The 15,549-nt window shown below is 37.0% G+C and overlaps 1 long non-coding RNA gene across 1 annotated transcript; it reads left to right on the top strand.

Annotated features, from left to right (window-relative positions):
• Positions 1–1,161: 1,161 nt before the first annotated feature.
• On the top strand, positions 1,162–2,119 carry LOC128384007 (uncharacterized). Its single transcript, XR_008324013.1, has 3 exons — positions 1,162–1,265; positions 1,839–1,955; positions 2,068–2,119. It is a non-coding gene; the product is annotated as an uncharacterized LOC128384007 (long non-coding RNA).
• The last annotated feature ends 13,430 nt before the right edge of the window (positions 2,120–15,549 follow it).

Genomic DNA, 15,549 nt, shown 5'->3' with positions numbered 1-15,549 from the left:
TTGGAGCTTTAACCTGTAAATCTGCTCTGTTCAAAGCTGCATACCTTATGTTTTTATCATATTAACTGAAGAATTACATGTGAGCAAAAACAAAGTCTGGAGGTTTGCTTTGAAATGTCTCATAATTTATTAAAGCACTTTAAATGTACTGTTCATTTATCATAACATATTGAAGTTACTGTGTGGAGTTATGGGGAAACACAAATGACTAATATTTAATATAACTGCAGATAAGTAAAGAAAGAATTCAAATTCTAGATCAGATGATTATAGAAGCACACATTTCAGAGCTCAGTACGCACATATTACACTATAGTAAATTTGTATTTGTATACGGAGTAAAATGTAATGACTTAAAATGTTGTTCGACTATTTATAATTTAAGAATATGCACAGTATAAAACTTACTGTATAAATGATAAGAAGTAAATGAGTTTTAGTGTGTGTTATGTAATTATTTATGTCACATTTAATTCTTGCACCTTCATATTTTATACACTTCATTTCTTTGTTCATATTTACTTTGTTCAGTTAATATCACATTTCTGGAATTGGAAGAGATTGATATGTGTATTTCCTCATTACAATTTCTGGCTTATATTTTCTGTTAAAAGTAGAAGACTGATCAGAAAATAAATAATGAATCAATCAAATGGTCGACTGTCAAATAAGACCTTTATAGTGATAGACCTAAAAAGAAACAATCAACCAACCCTGCAGCTCTACAAGGCCTTTTACAACTTTGGTTTAACCTCACTAACATTATCAACCTTGTTTCCAGCAGCACAACAAAAAAGCGGTGACACCAACTGTACACTACCTCATACCTCTACTATAATGACGTAGAATGCATGGTTTGAACTGCATCATATATCACTGTGTCTTCACAGGTGTTTCATCAACAGGTACACTTGTTGTGACCCAGACTCCTCATGTCACTGTTACAGAAGGAGACCCAGTAAACATTGACTGCTGCTGGACAGGGATGTCAGATAGAGTGGGAGTTAACTGGCTGAAAAATCAAAAAGGAATTAAAAAAGAAACAATTACATCTAAAGGATCTCGGCAGAAGGAGGCTCGAACCTGTTCAACCTTGACCTTTGCAAGTATCACAAGAGAGGATTCAGACATATACTTCTGCAAAGTGACTATAGAGATACCATTTTTCATTGAGGCTAAAGGAGATGGTACTGTCATCACAGTTCTGGACAGAGAGAGCACTGATGAGAGCACAGACAACAACGCAAAAGACAACACAGCAGACAGTAAGTGACTTAACATCCAATATACAGTGTTGCAGTGATAATGACTAGCTGAAATCTGTCACCTTTCATGAGAGTCTGATGTTGAGGATAAAAAGCAGCATGTAGCTGACACTGTATAAATCTGCTAAATCTGCGCTGCACTGCTGACATTACCAACAACACACTTATTACAGTGTTTGAATTTAGTGTTTGAGATCATGATTGACTATTTCTAGAGAGAAACTGAGGCTTTTTGAATGGAGATGAGTTGGGGCAGCTAGTGGCCATTAGTGGTACTGCACTTTGCCATATTGGCTTTAGTTGCTGTTTGTTGTTCATCCAAGCCCTAAATACTGATTCCTCGTGGATTTTGATATCATTGTCTGGGTTAGCATCAGTATGAGTGTATGAGGCTACAAGGGCTAAATATGAGAAATGATTACAGCCTGTAAGACAGTCTAGTGTGGCTGTAGACTTTTAGTCTTGTTTTCATTTAAATATAATAATGGATGTCAGATATTTGGTTAAAGCATTACTGGTAATAGTTGGTTCTTATGTGTAACTCAGCACTTGTCTTTGCTGTATGACTTTCAGGTTCTCAGAGTGATAAAGTGTTAACTTTTGTACTGAGATGTCTTCCCATCATCGCTCTTCTTGTAACCTTCTTCTACCTCAACTATTCAGGAAACAAAGCTCAGCAACGCACATCAGGTACAATGTGACTTTCACTCAACTATGATGATCTGGACTATGTAGTAGCAGCATACATGTTACAGTGTGTTAGAACCAGTGGAGCTGATCCATCAGTATGTTCATGTTTCAGCTGATCCACAAAATACACCTGTTTCAACCCCCAGAAGAGAGGAAGAAGAAGAAGTGGAAGAGGAAGGACATGAGACAGAAGTTGAAGCAGAGACAATATCAAAAAGAGACGAAGATGTAATCTTATGATTAAATTGTCTTGATCAGAATACAACATAGAAACTGATGTTAATGCTTGACTTTACTCTTTGCTTTCTGTCATCAGTAAAGATTTCATCCTGTATTTATAGCTCGTCTAAATGTGTCTGCCAACATGTTAATTTGTGGTTTGCACACCTCAGCTTTGCAATAACTTCTGAGAAACCAAAAAATAAAGATGTGTCTTGGTATGTGCTGTTTAGTGTGTGTGACTTAGCTGTAGAGAGATAAGTATCAGTAGTCAGTGGTGAACCAGTGTGGAAAGATGAAGCTTCCTCTGAACTGCCAGCTTCTCATCGCTCTCTGTAGCCTCTCATCTTGGAGTAAGTATCAACACTTCAACTCTTTTCTTCAGATTTCTTTTAAACATTTCATGGCAATCCTGCTGTCCATATTGCACAAAATCCTCAAATTATGTTGGAAACAAAAGTGTCAACAGTTCTGCATCTATACTAAAAATGATGCAGTATGGACCAACCTGTATCACTCTGTCTCTTCACAGGTGCTTCTTCAACAGGTACACTTGTTGTGACCCAGACTCCTCATGTCTCTGTCATGGAGGGAGACCCAGTAAACATCACCTGCTGCTGGACAGGGAATTTTGAAAGAGTGGGAGTTTACTGGCTGAAAAATCAAACAAAAATTATTAAAGACAAAATCAAATGTCCGGAATCTCTGCAAAAGGAGAAATGCAAATGTTCAATCATGACCATTTCAAATACCACAGGAGAGGATTCAGGGATATACTTCTGTGACATGTTTGTAGAGATACCATTTTTACAACATTATACAGGCAATGGTACTGTCATCACAGTTCTGGACAGAGAGAGCACAGCAGACACAGATGTTAAAGGCAAGACAGCAGACAGTGAGTTATTTAACCTCCAACATTACAATGTGTTACTGTGACAATGACTAACAACAATACTCATTTAAAAAACTCACTTTGTTAAACAGAGTCGCTCTCTAATGGTGGTGCACTATAATCAGTGATGTATCACTCTGTTTCTATATAGGAGGTTCATCAACATGCAAACCTGTGAGCCAGACTCCTGATGTGTCTGTCATGGAGGGAGAGACGGTAAACATCACCTGCTGCTGGACAGAGATGCTTGGTGAAATGAGAGTTGATTGGCTGAAAAATCAAACAAGAATTAATCAGGAGATCATAAACTGGAAGAATCAGGTTGAAGATTCTCTGCAGAAGAAGAAATGTAAATGTTCAACCTTGACCATTTCAAATATCACAAGAGAGGATTCAGGGATATACTTCTGTGAAATGACTGTAGAGATACCATTTTTACAACATGTTAGAGGAAATTGTACTATCATCACAGTTCTGGACAGAGAGAGCACAGATGACAATGTGGAAAACAACACAGCAGACAGTAAGTGATTAAAACATCCAACATTTTGCAGTTACAATGACTTTTTTCATGGATGTCAGATGTTAAACAGCAGACTAATATATGTCAAAATGGTTTATTTTACTTTCCCCGCTGGTGGCAAAAAAAAGGAGTAATGCAGCTTTAAACTACTTAAAAATAGCAATATTCTCATTTTCTTTGCACTTTTAACAATTAAAACTTTGTAAACACAAATCTCTAGATGAGACGCCATACAAAATATAATTATTCATTATTATACGTTTATAAAAAAACAATATATGTGTAACATACAATCTAAAAATACAATACAGAGATATTTTAAGCCATACCAACCAAAAAAGAAAGCAATAATGATTTTAGAGCTAAATAATGATGCCAAATTAAATAATTAAAATAAAATGAAAAGTGAAAAATAAAAAAAAGGACATCTTTAACCTTTGTCAATGAGGGTTTAACTGTATTCTGTTTCTTTGATGAAGAGGAATTGATTTTAAGAGTATATGGGTAATTAGTGGTAAAGAGTGTAATCACATTCATTAATATTTCAGTTTTGGTTTGGTTAAAGTGATTTATAAAAAGCGACCATATTATATAAAATATATATACATACACATATTATGTAAAATATACCCTCCTGCCCTTTGGTGAAATGTTTATTTTCTCTTTACATCATTATTTCTTTCATTCAGTTTGCATGGGTATAGGTTTTTGCCTGCTTCTAGCTGAGTAGTATCAATGGAAGTATCAATATTTGGAAGTATTTTGGTGAGCTTTTGTTTAGACAGTTGCAGTGTGTGTAAAATAAATTATACTGTATGAGAGTAATTCAGTTATATAAACCACATCGATCTGCTCATACCTCATCCCATTGCTTTTCTAAAATCTCTACTCCTAATTTATCCTACCATATGATCTGTATCACTTTGTCTTCACAGGTGTTTCATCAACACTTGTTGTGACCCAGACTCCTCATGTCTCTGTCATGGAGGGAGACCCAGTAAACATCACCTGCTGCTGGACAGAGGCGTTCAGAATAATAAGAGTTGACTGGCTGAAAAACCAAACGAGAATGAATACCGAGATCATAAACCGGAAGAAACAGTTTCAAGATTCTCTGCAAAAGGAGACTTATAACTGTTCATCCTTTACCATTTCACATATCACACAAAAAGATTCAGGGATATACTTTTGCCAAGTGACTGTACCGATACCATTTTTAAGAGAAGTTAAAGGAATCGGTACTGTTATCACAGTTAAGACCAGAAAGAGCACAGATGACAACGCAAAATACAAAAGACCATACAATATCTGTAAGTGTTTAAACATTCAGCAAGGTGGTGAACACGGTTGATATTATTCTGCTAAACATCAGCATGTTAGCATGTTGACCATAGAATTTTACTGCTAGAGCCGCTAACAGTCTCTTTGATGATGGTGCACTAGCTATGTATCACTCTGTTTCTTCACAGATGTTTCATCAACATGCAAACATGTGAACCAAACTCCTCATGTCTCTGTCATGGAGGGAGAGACAGTAAACATCACCTGCTACTGGAATGTGATGTATATAAGAATGAGAGTTGACTGGCTGAAAAATCAAACACAAATTACTGGTGGTGTCATAAACTGGAAGAATCAGTTTCAAGATTCTCTGCAAAAGGAGACCTGTCCATGTTCAACCTTGACCATTTCAAATATCACAAGAGAGGATTCGGGGATATACTTCTGTAAAATGACTGAAGAGATACCATATTTACAAACATATATAGATAAAGGGGTTGTCATCACAGTTCTGGACAGAAACAGCACAGGTAAGAACTCAAAAGACAACACAGCAGGCAGTAAGTGATTAAACATCCAACATACAAAGAGTTACAGTGACAATGATTAGTTGAATTTTGTCACCTTCTATGAGAGTCTGATGCATCTAGTGGCCAGTAGTTGTACTGCACTTTGCTACATTGGCTTCAGCTTAAGTTTATCATATTAGAGATCAATTCAGCCTTTATTTTTTAAATCACTTATTTATTTGAATGGGGTTTTAATGTTTATGTGATCTGTGCTGAAATGATGCAGTATGGACTAACTTGTATCACTCTGTCTCCTCACTGGTGTTACATCAACAGGTACACTTGTTGTGACCCAGACTCCTCATGTCTCTGTCGTGGAGGGAGACCCAGTAAACATCACCTGCTGCTGGACAGAGACCTTTCAAAGAGTGAGAGTTCACTGGCTGAAAAATCTAACAGAAATGAAGAATGAACATATCATCCTTGCAATAAATACATTGAAAGAATCTCTGCGGAAGGAGGTCCGTAACTGTTCAACCTTGACCATTTCAAGTATCACAAGAGAGGATTCAGACACATACATCTGCAAGGTGTCTGTAGAGCTACCATTTTTTACTGAGGTTCAAGGAAATGGTACTGTCATCACAGTTCTGGACAGAGAGAGCACAGGTGAGAACACAACAGACAGTAAGTGATTACACATCCAACATACAAAGAGTTACAGTGACAATGATTAGTTGAACTTTGTCACCTTCTATGAGAGTCTGATGTTGAGGATCAAAAGCAGCATGTAGCTGACAGCATACAAATACAAATCTGTACTGCTGCTTTCATTCTGATGTTTTGGAGTAAGACTAATCTGTTTTCTTTTTTATTATTGTTATTATAACATAATGTAAAATGTCCAAAACAAGAAAATGTGAACCTAATGTAACAATAAAAAGGTACAACACATTGAAACTCGTGATGTGTCTCATTTAAAGGTAGAAGGTAACATCAGAGGGTTTGTCATTTCAGGTTCTATCGTTGTGTTGCGCTGTCTGCCCATCCTTTCTCTTGTTCTGACCCTCCTCTACTTCAACTACAGACTGACCAAGTCTCACCAAGACAAAACAGGTAGGCTGCAACACCACACTCTGCTTCCTTATGCAGTATGTAAGGCTTTTCAACCATGCCACTAGTGGTTTTAGCTTTTATTGCACTTGTACGAACCCCATTTAGGCCCCCGAAAGAGTGTACGTACACACACACACACACACACACACATATATATACGTGTATATATATATACAAACACATATATCTACATCTATATATCTATATAGATATAGATTTATGTCACATGGTGACATTATAAAAAGAAGACATGACATGCAAATAAATGAAAAAATAAAATAAAACCGCCCTTTTTGGTGCACGCACCCTGTGCTACTCCTGGCAAGGTGCCAACATGGGTGCCTCCCCTATCAAAATCTGCTACTGAACCATGCTTTAGCAGCACACATAATGGTATGGATATTATGACTGTCAGATCTGATCAATTCATGTTTCAGCTTCTCCTGGAGGAAGACAGGAAGACCAATCAGAAGGGGAAAAAGATGAGAGGGAGACAGAAGCAGAGTGAAAATGAGAAGATCTGAGATTAGAATCTATTCCTTAAAAAATCCACTTTTAACAGGACTGTATAGTTACTCTCTCCTGTGTTTAAATAAGTATCATGACTCGTATTCTATATTTGTGTGAAAATCATCTTGAGTACATTAAGACTTATTTAGAGTTAAGCAACAGGGCCTTATAATTACTGATAAATAATAATATAATGATGAAATAAAGTGTAGAAAACCTTTCCTGACGTTTCTGTATCTCACAGTATGTCTAAAGTGACTTCTTTTACTGAGCCTGCACATGTATATTATCTAAACCTTAATTATTCTATTATATTTGTTCATCCTTGTTACTTTCCTACTTACGTTACTTTGATTTCATTTATACTGTATGTAAACAGTGTGTAGCTGTAAATGAGCAGGTATGCTCAGCCTGAGTAAATGAAGCTAAAATCAGTAAAATATGTAGTTAAAAATCCATCCAGCAGCACATTTAAAAATCATTAATCTACGTATTTTATCTTGTTTAATACTTACAAACACCACAGTGTAAAATGCTTCCTCTTTTGGACAGAGTCCGACTAGCTGAGTTCTATTGTTTCCAGTCTTTATGCTAAGCTAAGCTACTGTAAGCTAAGCTAAGTCAGCTGCATATTTACACACAGACATGTGAGTGGTATATTCTAAAGGAGTGTGTATTGTATTTTTTTTTTTTAATCATTGCTGTTTTCTTTCTTTCCTCCTATTTTGTTGTTTGTACTTTAAATCAGTATTGTTGAAACATGTTAAAATAATATCACAAAATAAAGCCATTAAGCACATTTCCCCAAATGTCTGACTATTGTTTTAATGATGGTAATGTCCAGCTGATGGTGCAGCAAACACTGGCTTGTTATGTAAGAGAGCTTTTACATTTTCTGAAGACTGACAACAATTTGGAGACTAAATTAATTTGACCATCAACAGATCAGCTGAGGCAGCACAGATATACCTTTAAATGTAGAGGCTGATATTTTACACAGCACAGACTCTGATCAAGCTTTCAACCACACTCACCCCATGTGCCACACTGGCACTTTATCTATTAAATCAGGTCTTTCCTGATGTGGCAACACTTAACAAGACCAGGATGTTTAGTTTTGTCTGGACTGTGACTGCAGTTGTTGGCTAAGAGTGATCAGAAAAAAAGAAACATGTGATGAAATGTAATAATAGATATGCAAGTGTCTTTAATTGATCAAGATGAACCCTCCATTGAATGGTTCAGAGCATCCAGACCAAAATCTTCTCAGTAATATTTATAAAAGAATGTAGACCATGACTTTATGTATTTTTAGTGCATGTAAATCATAAGTAAAGTGTCAAAAGTTTCTCACATTATAATAATTGATCAGACCTGCAGATATTAATGTTAGTTTGTCATTAATAAAATGTTCTTTCAAAGCAATGATCCATCCACTCAGGCCCATACAAGCTGCCCATCTGTTAAAACTGGACTCTGCTGCAGTACAGGGAAACATCCAGGTGTGTATACACCAGTACTCATCATGGATGTGGGTATGTATTCAAACAAATGCACACTCACTACTTTACTGCTCTACACATTGTTCAGCTGCCCAATTCGGATTCCCTCCCTGACTTATTTTGTCCTGCTGCGCCCTCAAGAGGTGGAGTACAGCTACCACATCTAGAGGGAGCTTTGCCAGACATGCTTCACAAGATCATGAAATAAAAGCAGAAGTCTCAATACTCCATGTTTATGTGTGGAGTCATGTGTACTGATCAGTTCCTGTAGGAAGGGAGGAACAGTTCAGTGAAAGGGACTTAGCTGTAGAGAGATGATATCAGTTGTTAGTGGCTAACCAGTGTAAAAAGATGAAGCTTCCTTTGCACTGCTTTCTTCTCATTGCTCTCTGTAGCCTCACATGTTGGAGTAAGTATCAACACAGATCATTTTAGAGATCATTTTAGCCTTTCTTTTTAGACCAATCTGTGATGTGATCTGTGCTGAAATGATGCAGTATGGACTAACCCGTATCACTCTGCCTCCTCACAGGTGTTTCATCAACAGGAACACTTGTTGTGACCCAGACTCCTCATGTCTCTGTCATGGAGGGAGACCCAGTAAACATCACCTGCAGCTGGACAGAGACCTTTGAAAGAGTGAGAGTTCACTGGCTGAAAAATCAAATGGAAATCAAGAATAAAATCATAATCTTAAAATATACATCTCAAGGATCTCTGCAAAAGGAGTCCTGTGACTGTTCAACGTTGACCTTTACAAGTATCACAAGAGAGGATTCAGACATATACTTCTGCAAGGTGATTGTAGAGATACCATTTTTCATTGAGGCTAAAGGAGATGGTACTGTCATCACAGTTCTGGACAGACAGAGCACAGATGAGAATACAAAAGATAACACAGCAGATGGTAAGTAATTAAACAAGGAAAAGTTGTCCGATACTTTGGTTCAAATACCTGTAAAAAAGACATTCCATCATGCTAAACTAAGGTGGTAAACTTCATCTTCTTTAAACCTTAATGGTGGTGCACTATGATGTACGTATCAATCTGTTTCTATACAGGTGTTTCATCAACATGCAAACCTGTGAGCCAGACTCCTGATGTGTCTGTCATGGAGGGAGAGACGGTAAACATCACCTGCTGCTGGACAGAGTTTTTTGTAATAGTTAGAGTTGACTGGCTGAAACATCAAACAAGAATTAATCAGGAGATCATAAACCCGAAGAATCAGGTTGAAGATTCTCTGCAGAAGAAGAAATGTAACTGTTCAACCTTGACCATTTCAAATCTCACAAGAGACGATTCAGGGATATACTTCTGTGAAATGACTGTAGAGATATTTTTACAACATGTTAGAGGAAATGGTACTATCATCACAGTTCTGGACAGAGAGAGCACAGCAGACAGTAAGTGATTTAACATCCAACATACAAAGAGTTACAGTGACAATGACTAGTTAAACTTTGTCACCTTCTATGAGAGTCTGATGTTGAGGATAAAAAGCAGAATGTAGCTGACACTGTATAAATCTGCACTGTACTGCTGACATGTTTCTATGCTTTTTACGCTGATGTTTGGAGAAGTAAACTAATCTACTGTCACTACTTTCACTTCTCTTCTTAATTATTGTTATTAAAACCAACATTCAAATGTAGAGATAAGAAGGAATGACACATAGAAGCTCATGTTGTGTCTCATTTAAAGGTAGAAGGTAACATCAGAGGTTTGTCATTTCAGGTTCTTACAAGAAGAACGTGTTAATCTTTGTGTTGCGCTGTCTGCCCATCCTTTCTCTTGTTCTGACCCTCCTCTACTTCAACTACAGACTGACCAAGTCTCACCTAGACAAAACAGGTAGGCTGCAACACCACACTCTGCTTCCTTATACAGTATGTAAGGCTTTACAGTCACTCTATAGCAGCACACATGGTATGTTCTGACTTTTGGAGCTGATCATTGATTCATGTTTCAGCTTCTCCTGGAAGAAAAGAGGAAGACCAATCGGAAGAGAAAAGAGACGAGATGGAGACAGAAGCAGAGTGAAAATGAGAAAGAAGAACTAAGATTAGAATCTGTTCCTAAAAAAAAAAAAATTTAATCAACTATTGTACATTACTCTCTCCTGTGTTTTCAGTAAGTCTCATAACTGGTGCTCTTTTCATTTGAAATACTTTGAAGGATGATTTCTGTACATATTCTGTGAAAATCATGTTTAATAAATTAAGAATTACCTAGAGTTAAGCAACCGGGCCTAATAGCTGATAAATAATATTATAATGATGCAAACATCTGCTGAAAACCTGAATGTTCCTGTATCTCATAGTATGTATAAAGTGACTTCTTTTACAGAACCTGAACATGAATATTATGTGCTCTTTTATTATTTTATTCTATTTGTTCATCCTTGTTACTTTCCTCCTGATTTCATTTAGATGTAAACAGTGCCATGCTGTAAATGAACAGGTATGCTTAGTCTGAGTAAATTAAGCTTAAATCTATAAAAATAAATCATTAAAAATCCATCCAGCAGCACCTCTAAAGCTGTCTAATTCTGATTCCCTCCCTGACTTGTTTTGTCCTGCTGCGCCCTCAAGAGGTGAAGCACAGCTACAACATCTAGAGGGAGCTTTGCTAGACATGCTCCACAAGATCAGGTAATAAAGCAGGTTAGTGGTCCTGAGGACATTTGTGTGACCCATCCTGTGTGATCCAGTCTCACATGCACAAAACATAACACCTGACAGTACGTTCAGTAATGTTCAGTTCAACTTATTTTAGTAACTATTTATTTTACATGTCACTGGATTTGGCACTAAGCTACTATAATACTTAAAATCTTATTAACAGAGCAATCATTTCTAAAATATCCACCAGAACAGTAATTAGAGGCCTTCAATTTAGTGTGTGATACCATGATTTACTATTTTACAGAGAAATTGAGGCTTTTTGAATGAAAGTCAGTAAGAGCATCTAATGGCCAACAGTGGTACTGCTTTTTGACATATTGGCTTTCGCTTAAGTTGATGCCTGATGTTCATCCAAGGCCTAAATACAGATTCCTCATGGATTTTGATATCATTTTCTGGGTTAGCATGAGTGTGAGTGTTTGAGCCTACAAGGGCTTAAAATTAGGTATGAAGAAATAATGAGTTTTCTGTGTTTTCTGTTTTCTGTTGTGTATTAGACGAATGATTACAGCTTGCTAGTGTGCCTTTAGACCATCAATCTTGTTTTCATTTAAATATAATAATGGATGTTAGATGTTTGGTTAAAGCATTACTGGTAATAATTGATCCTTATGTGTAACTCAGCACTTGTCTTTGCTGTGTGACTTTCAGGTTCTCAGAGTGATAAAGTGTTAACTTTTGTACAGAGATGTCTGCCCATCATCCGTTCTGTTTTTATATACAGTTTTTGTATTAAGTTTCGGCCAACGTCTTAACTTGAGGTTTGCACACCTCACCTTTGCTATAACCTCTGAGGAACATAAAAATAAAGTTTTGTGTGTGAGAGTTCAGTTATTGTAAGAGACTTAGCTGTAGAGAGATGAGTATCAGTAGTCAGTGGTGAACCAGTGCGAAAAGATGAAGCTTCCTCTGAACTGTCAGCTTGTTATCGCTCTCTTTGCCCTCTTATCTTGGAGTAAGTACCAACAAAGGTCATTTTAGCTTTTCCTTTCAGATCACTTATTCATATGAATGCATTTTTAATGTGTAATATGATCTGTGCTGAAATGATGCAGTATGGACTAACCTGTGTCACTCTGTCTTCACAGGTGTTTCTTCAACAGGTACACTTGTTGTGACCCAGACTCCTCATGTCTCTGTCATGGAGGGGGATGCAGTAAACATCACCTGCTGCTGGACAGAGATGTTTGAAAAAGTGAAAGTTAATTGGCTGAAAAATCAAACAAAAATGAAGAATGAATATATCAACCACCCAACAATTGCATATAAAGGATCTCTGCAGAAGGAGGCCTCTACCTGTTCAACTTTGACCTTGAAAAATATCTCAAGAGAGGATTCAGACATATATTTCTGCAAGGTGAGAGTAGAGATACCATTTCTCATTGTGGCTAATGCAAATGGTACTCTCATCACAGTTCTGGACAGAGAGACCACAGATGAGAACACACATGACAGTGCAAAAGACAACACAGCAGACAGTAAGTGATTCAACATCCAACATACAAAGAGTTGCAGTGACAATGACTAGATGAAATTTTTCACCTTTTATGAGAGTCTGATGTTGTGGATAAAAAGCAGCTAATAGCTGACACTATAAATCTGCACTGTACTGCTCATGTTTTTTTATAAGTATCTGTTCACACAGCAAACATCAAAACTATTATAATTCTTAAAACCATATTAATGGAGCAAAAAATTCCAAAATGACTACTAGCACAGTAATGAGAGGGCTCGAATTTAGCAATTGGGACCTTGATTTACTATTTCTAAAGAGAAGTTGAAAAGTTGGAACATCTAGTGGCCGTCAGTGGTAGTGCACTTTGCTACATTGGCTTTAATTTAGGTTCCTACTTTTTGTTCATCCAAGCCTAAATACTGATCCCTCATGGATTTTGATAATATTGGCCTGGTTAACATTAGTGTTAGTGTATGACGCTACAAGGGTTAAATATGAGGTGTGAGGAATGGATGAGTGACAGCTTGCAGTTTTCATTTAAAGGTAATAATGGATGTCAGATTTTTGGTTAAAGCATTACTGGTAATAATTGGTTCTTATGTGTAACTCAGCACTTGTCTTTGCTGTGTGACTTTCAGGTTCTCAGAGTGATAAAGTGTTAACTTTTGTACTGAGATGTCTTCCCATCATCGCTCTTCTTGTAACCTTCTTCTACCTCAACTATTCAGGAAACAAAGCTCAACAACACACATTAGGTACAATGTGACTTACACTCAACTCCACATTATGATTTGGACTATGTAGTAGCAGCACACATGCTACAGTGGTTTATGACTGCTGGAGTTGATCCATCATCAGTATGTTCATGTTTCAGGTGATCCATAAAATACACCTGTTTCAACCTGCAGAAGAGAGGAAGAAGAAGAGGAAAAAGAAAGACATGAAACAGAAATTGAAGCAGAGACAATATAAAAAAGAGATGAAGTCATCTAATGATTAAATTGTCTTGATTAGTATACAGTGTAGAAACTGTTAATGCTCCTGTCTTGACTTTGCTCTTTGCTTTCTGTCATCAGTAAAGATTCCGTCCTGTATTTATAGCTCGTTTAAATGTGTCTTTCTCAACTTGTGGTTTGCACACTTTTGCAATAACCTCAGAGACATAAACATACAGATGATTCTTGGTATGTAATAAAATACATTCAATAGTGAAACTCAAAATGCAACAGTATTAATACATTTTTTTCTGAATGTTTAAACACTAACATTGATTCTTGAAGCACTGTGTATGAAACCCTTAGCACTTGTAGCCAATGCATTTACAAACTGCCAAATTGAATGCACATTTTCTGCTTAACACTGAGTTTGCAATATTACTTTTTGCAAAACTGTAAACACAACCTACTGCTTTAACACTCAGTTTGCAATTTTAAAAAACACTTCTAGCAAAACTGTTCACATTGGTCTGATGGTCTGATGGTCTGATGTGTGGAAACACTTTTTGAAATTGAGTTCACCTACAAATCGGAGCTTGAGAACTATGCTGTAATGTGGATGAAGTCTTTATAGTCAGACCCACAATGAAAGTGAGATTTAGCCTAATTCTTTTCTGTTTTTTTTCTAAAACATATATTTTTGTATTCTTCTACTACACTTTTGTTGTTTGAGGAGTGTTAGAGCATTTTGAGAGAAAAAACCTGCTCCCCTGCACACAGAAAACCAAAAGCCACAAGTGTTGTTCATTTATACTCTCAGTATCCAGTTGATGCTCAGTGTGCTTATTCAAATGATGGTTTGTGTCACTGCATTGACTCAAATGTTTTTTTGGTGTAAGGTTTTGTGGTTAGTGTGTAGAGTTTTGAAAAATAGCCTATAGCTTCAGAGATAGTGCCTAAGCAATTACAAGAATCTGTAACATAGACAACACGCCACAAAGCTAACAATAGTAAGAGTTCTTCCTGATAGCAAGGTTTTTGCTGCTGTAGATAGGGAGTTACAGTTCAGTGTATGTGACTTAGCTGTAGAGAGAGGAATATCAATATCAGTCAGCGGCAAACCAGTGTGGAAAGATGAAGCTTACTCTGCTCTGCTGGCGTCTCGTCACTCTCTGTAGCCTCTCATCTTGGAGTAAGTATCAACACAGAACATTTTAGAGATCATTTTAGTTGAACGTTATCGCCTGTAGTGATACAATACGTAAAGTCTCGTGATAAATCTTCATATCATCATTCTCTCTTCATAGGTGTTTCTTCAACAGGTACACTTGTTGTAATCCAGACTCCTCACGTCTCTGTCACAGAGGGGGACCCAGTAAACATTGACTGCTGCTGGACAGAGACGTTTGAAAGAGTAAGAGTTAATTGGCTGAAAAATAAAATAGAAATTAAGAATGAACATATCAACCTCCAAACAATTACATCTAAAGGATCTCTGCAGAAGGAGACCCGTAACTGTTCTACCTTAACCATTTCAAGTATCACAAGAGAGGATTCAGACATATACTTCTGCAAGTTGTCTGTCGAGGTACCATTTTTCATTGAGGCTAAAGGAAATGGTACTGTCATCACAGTTCTAGACAGAGAGAGCACAGGTAAGAACACAAAAGACAACACAGCAGACAGTAAGTGATTACTGTACACATCTAACATGCAGTATGGACTAACCTGTATCACTGTCTCCTCACTGGTGTTTCTTCAACAGGTACACTTGCTGTGACACAGACTCCTCATGTCTCTGTTGTGGAGGGAGACCCAGTAAACATCGACTGCTGCTGGACAGGGACGTTACAAAGAGTGAGAGTTCACTGGCTGAAAAACCAAACAGAAATCAAGAATGACCATATCAACCTCCCAACAATTACATCTGAAAAATCTGTGCAGAGGGAGACCCGTAACT

Source organism: Scomber japonicus, chromosome 22 (assembly GCF_027409825.1).
Source record: "Scomber japonicus isolate fScoJap1 chromosome 22, fScoJap1.pri, whole genome shotgun sequence".
NCBI classification, from domain to species: Eukaryota; Metazoa; Chordata; class Actinopteri; order Scombriformes; family Scombridae; genus Scomber; species Scomber japonicus.
This window is presented reverse-complemented; position numbering and strand designations above follow the sequence as displayed.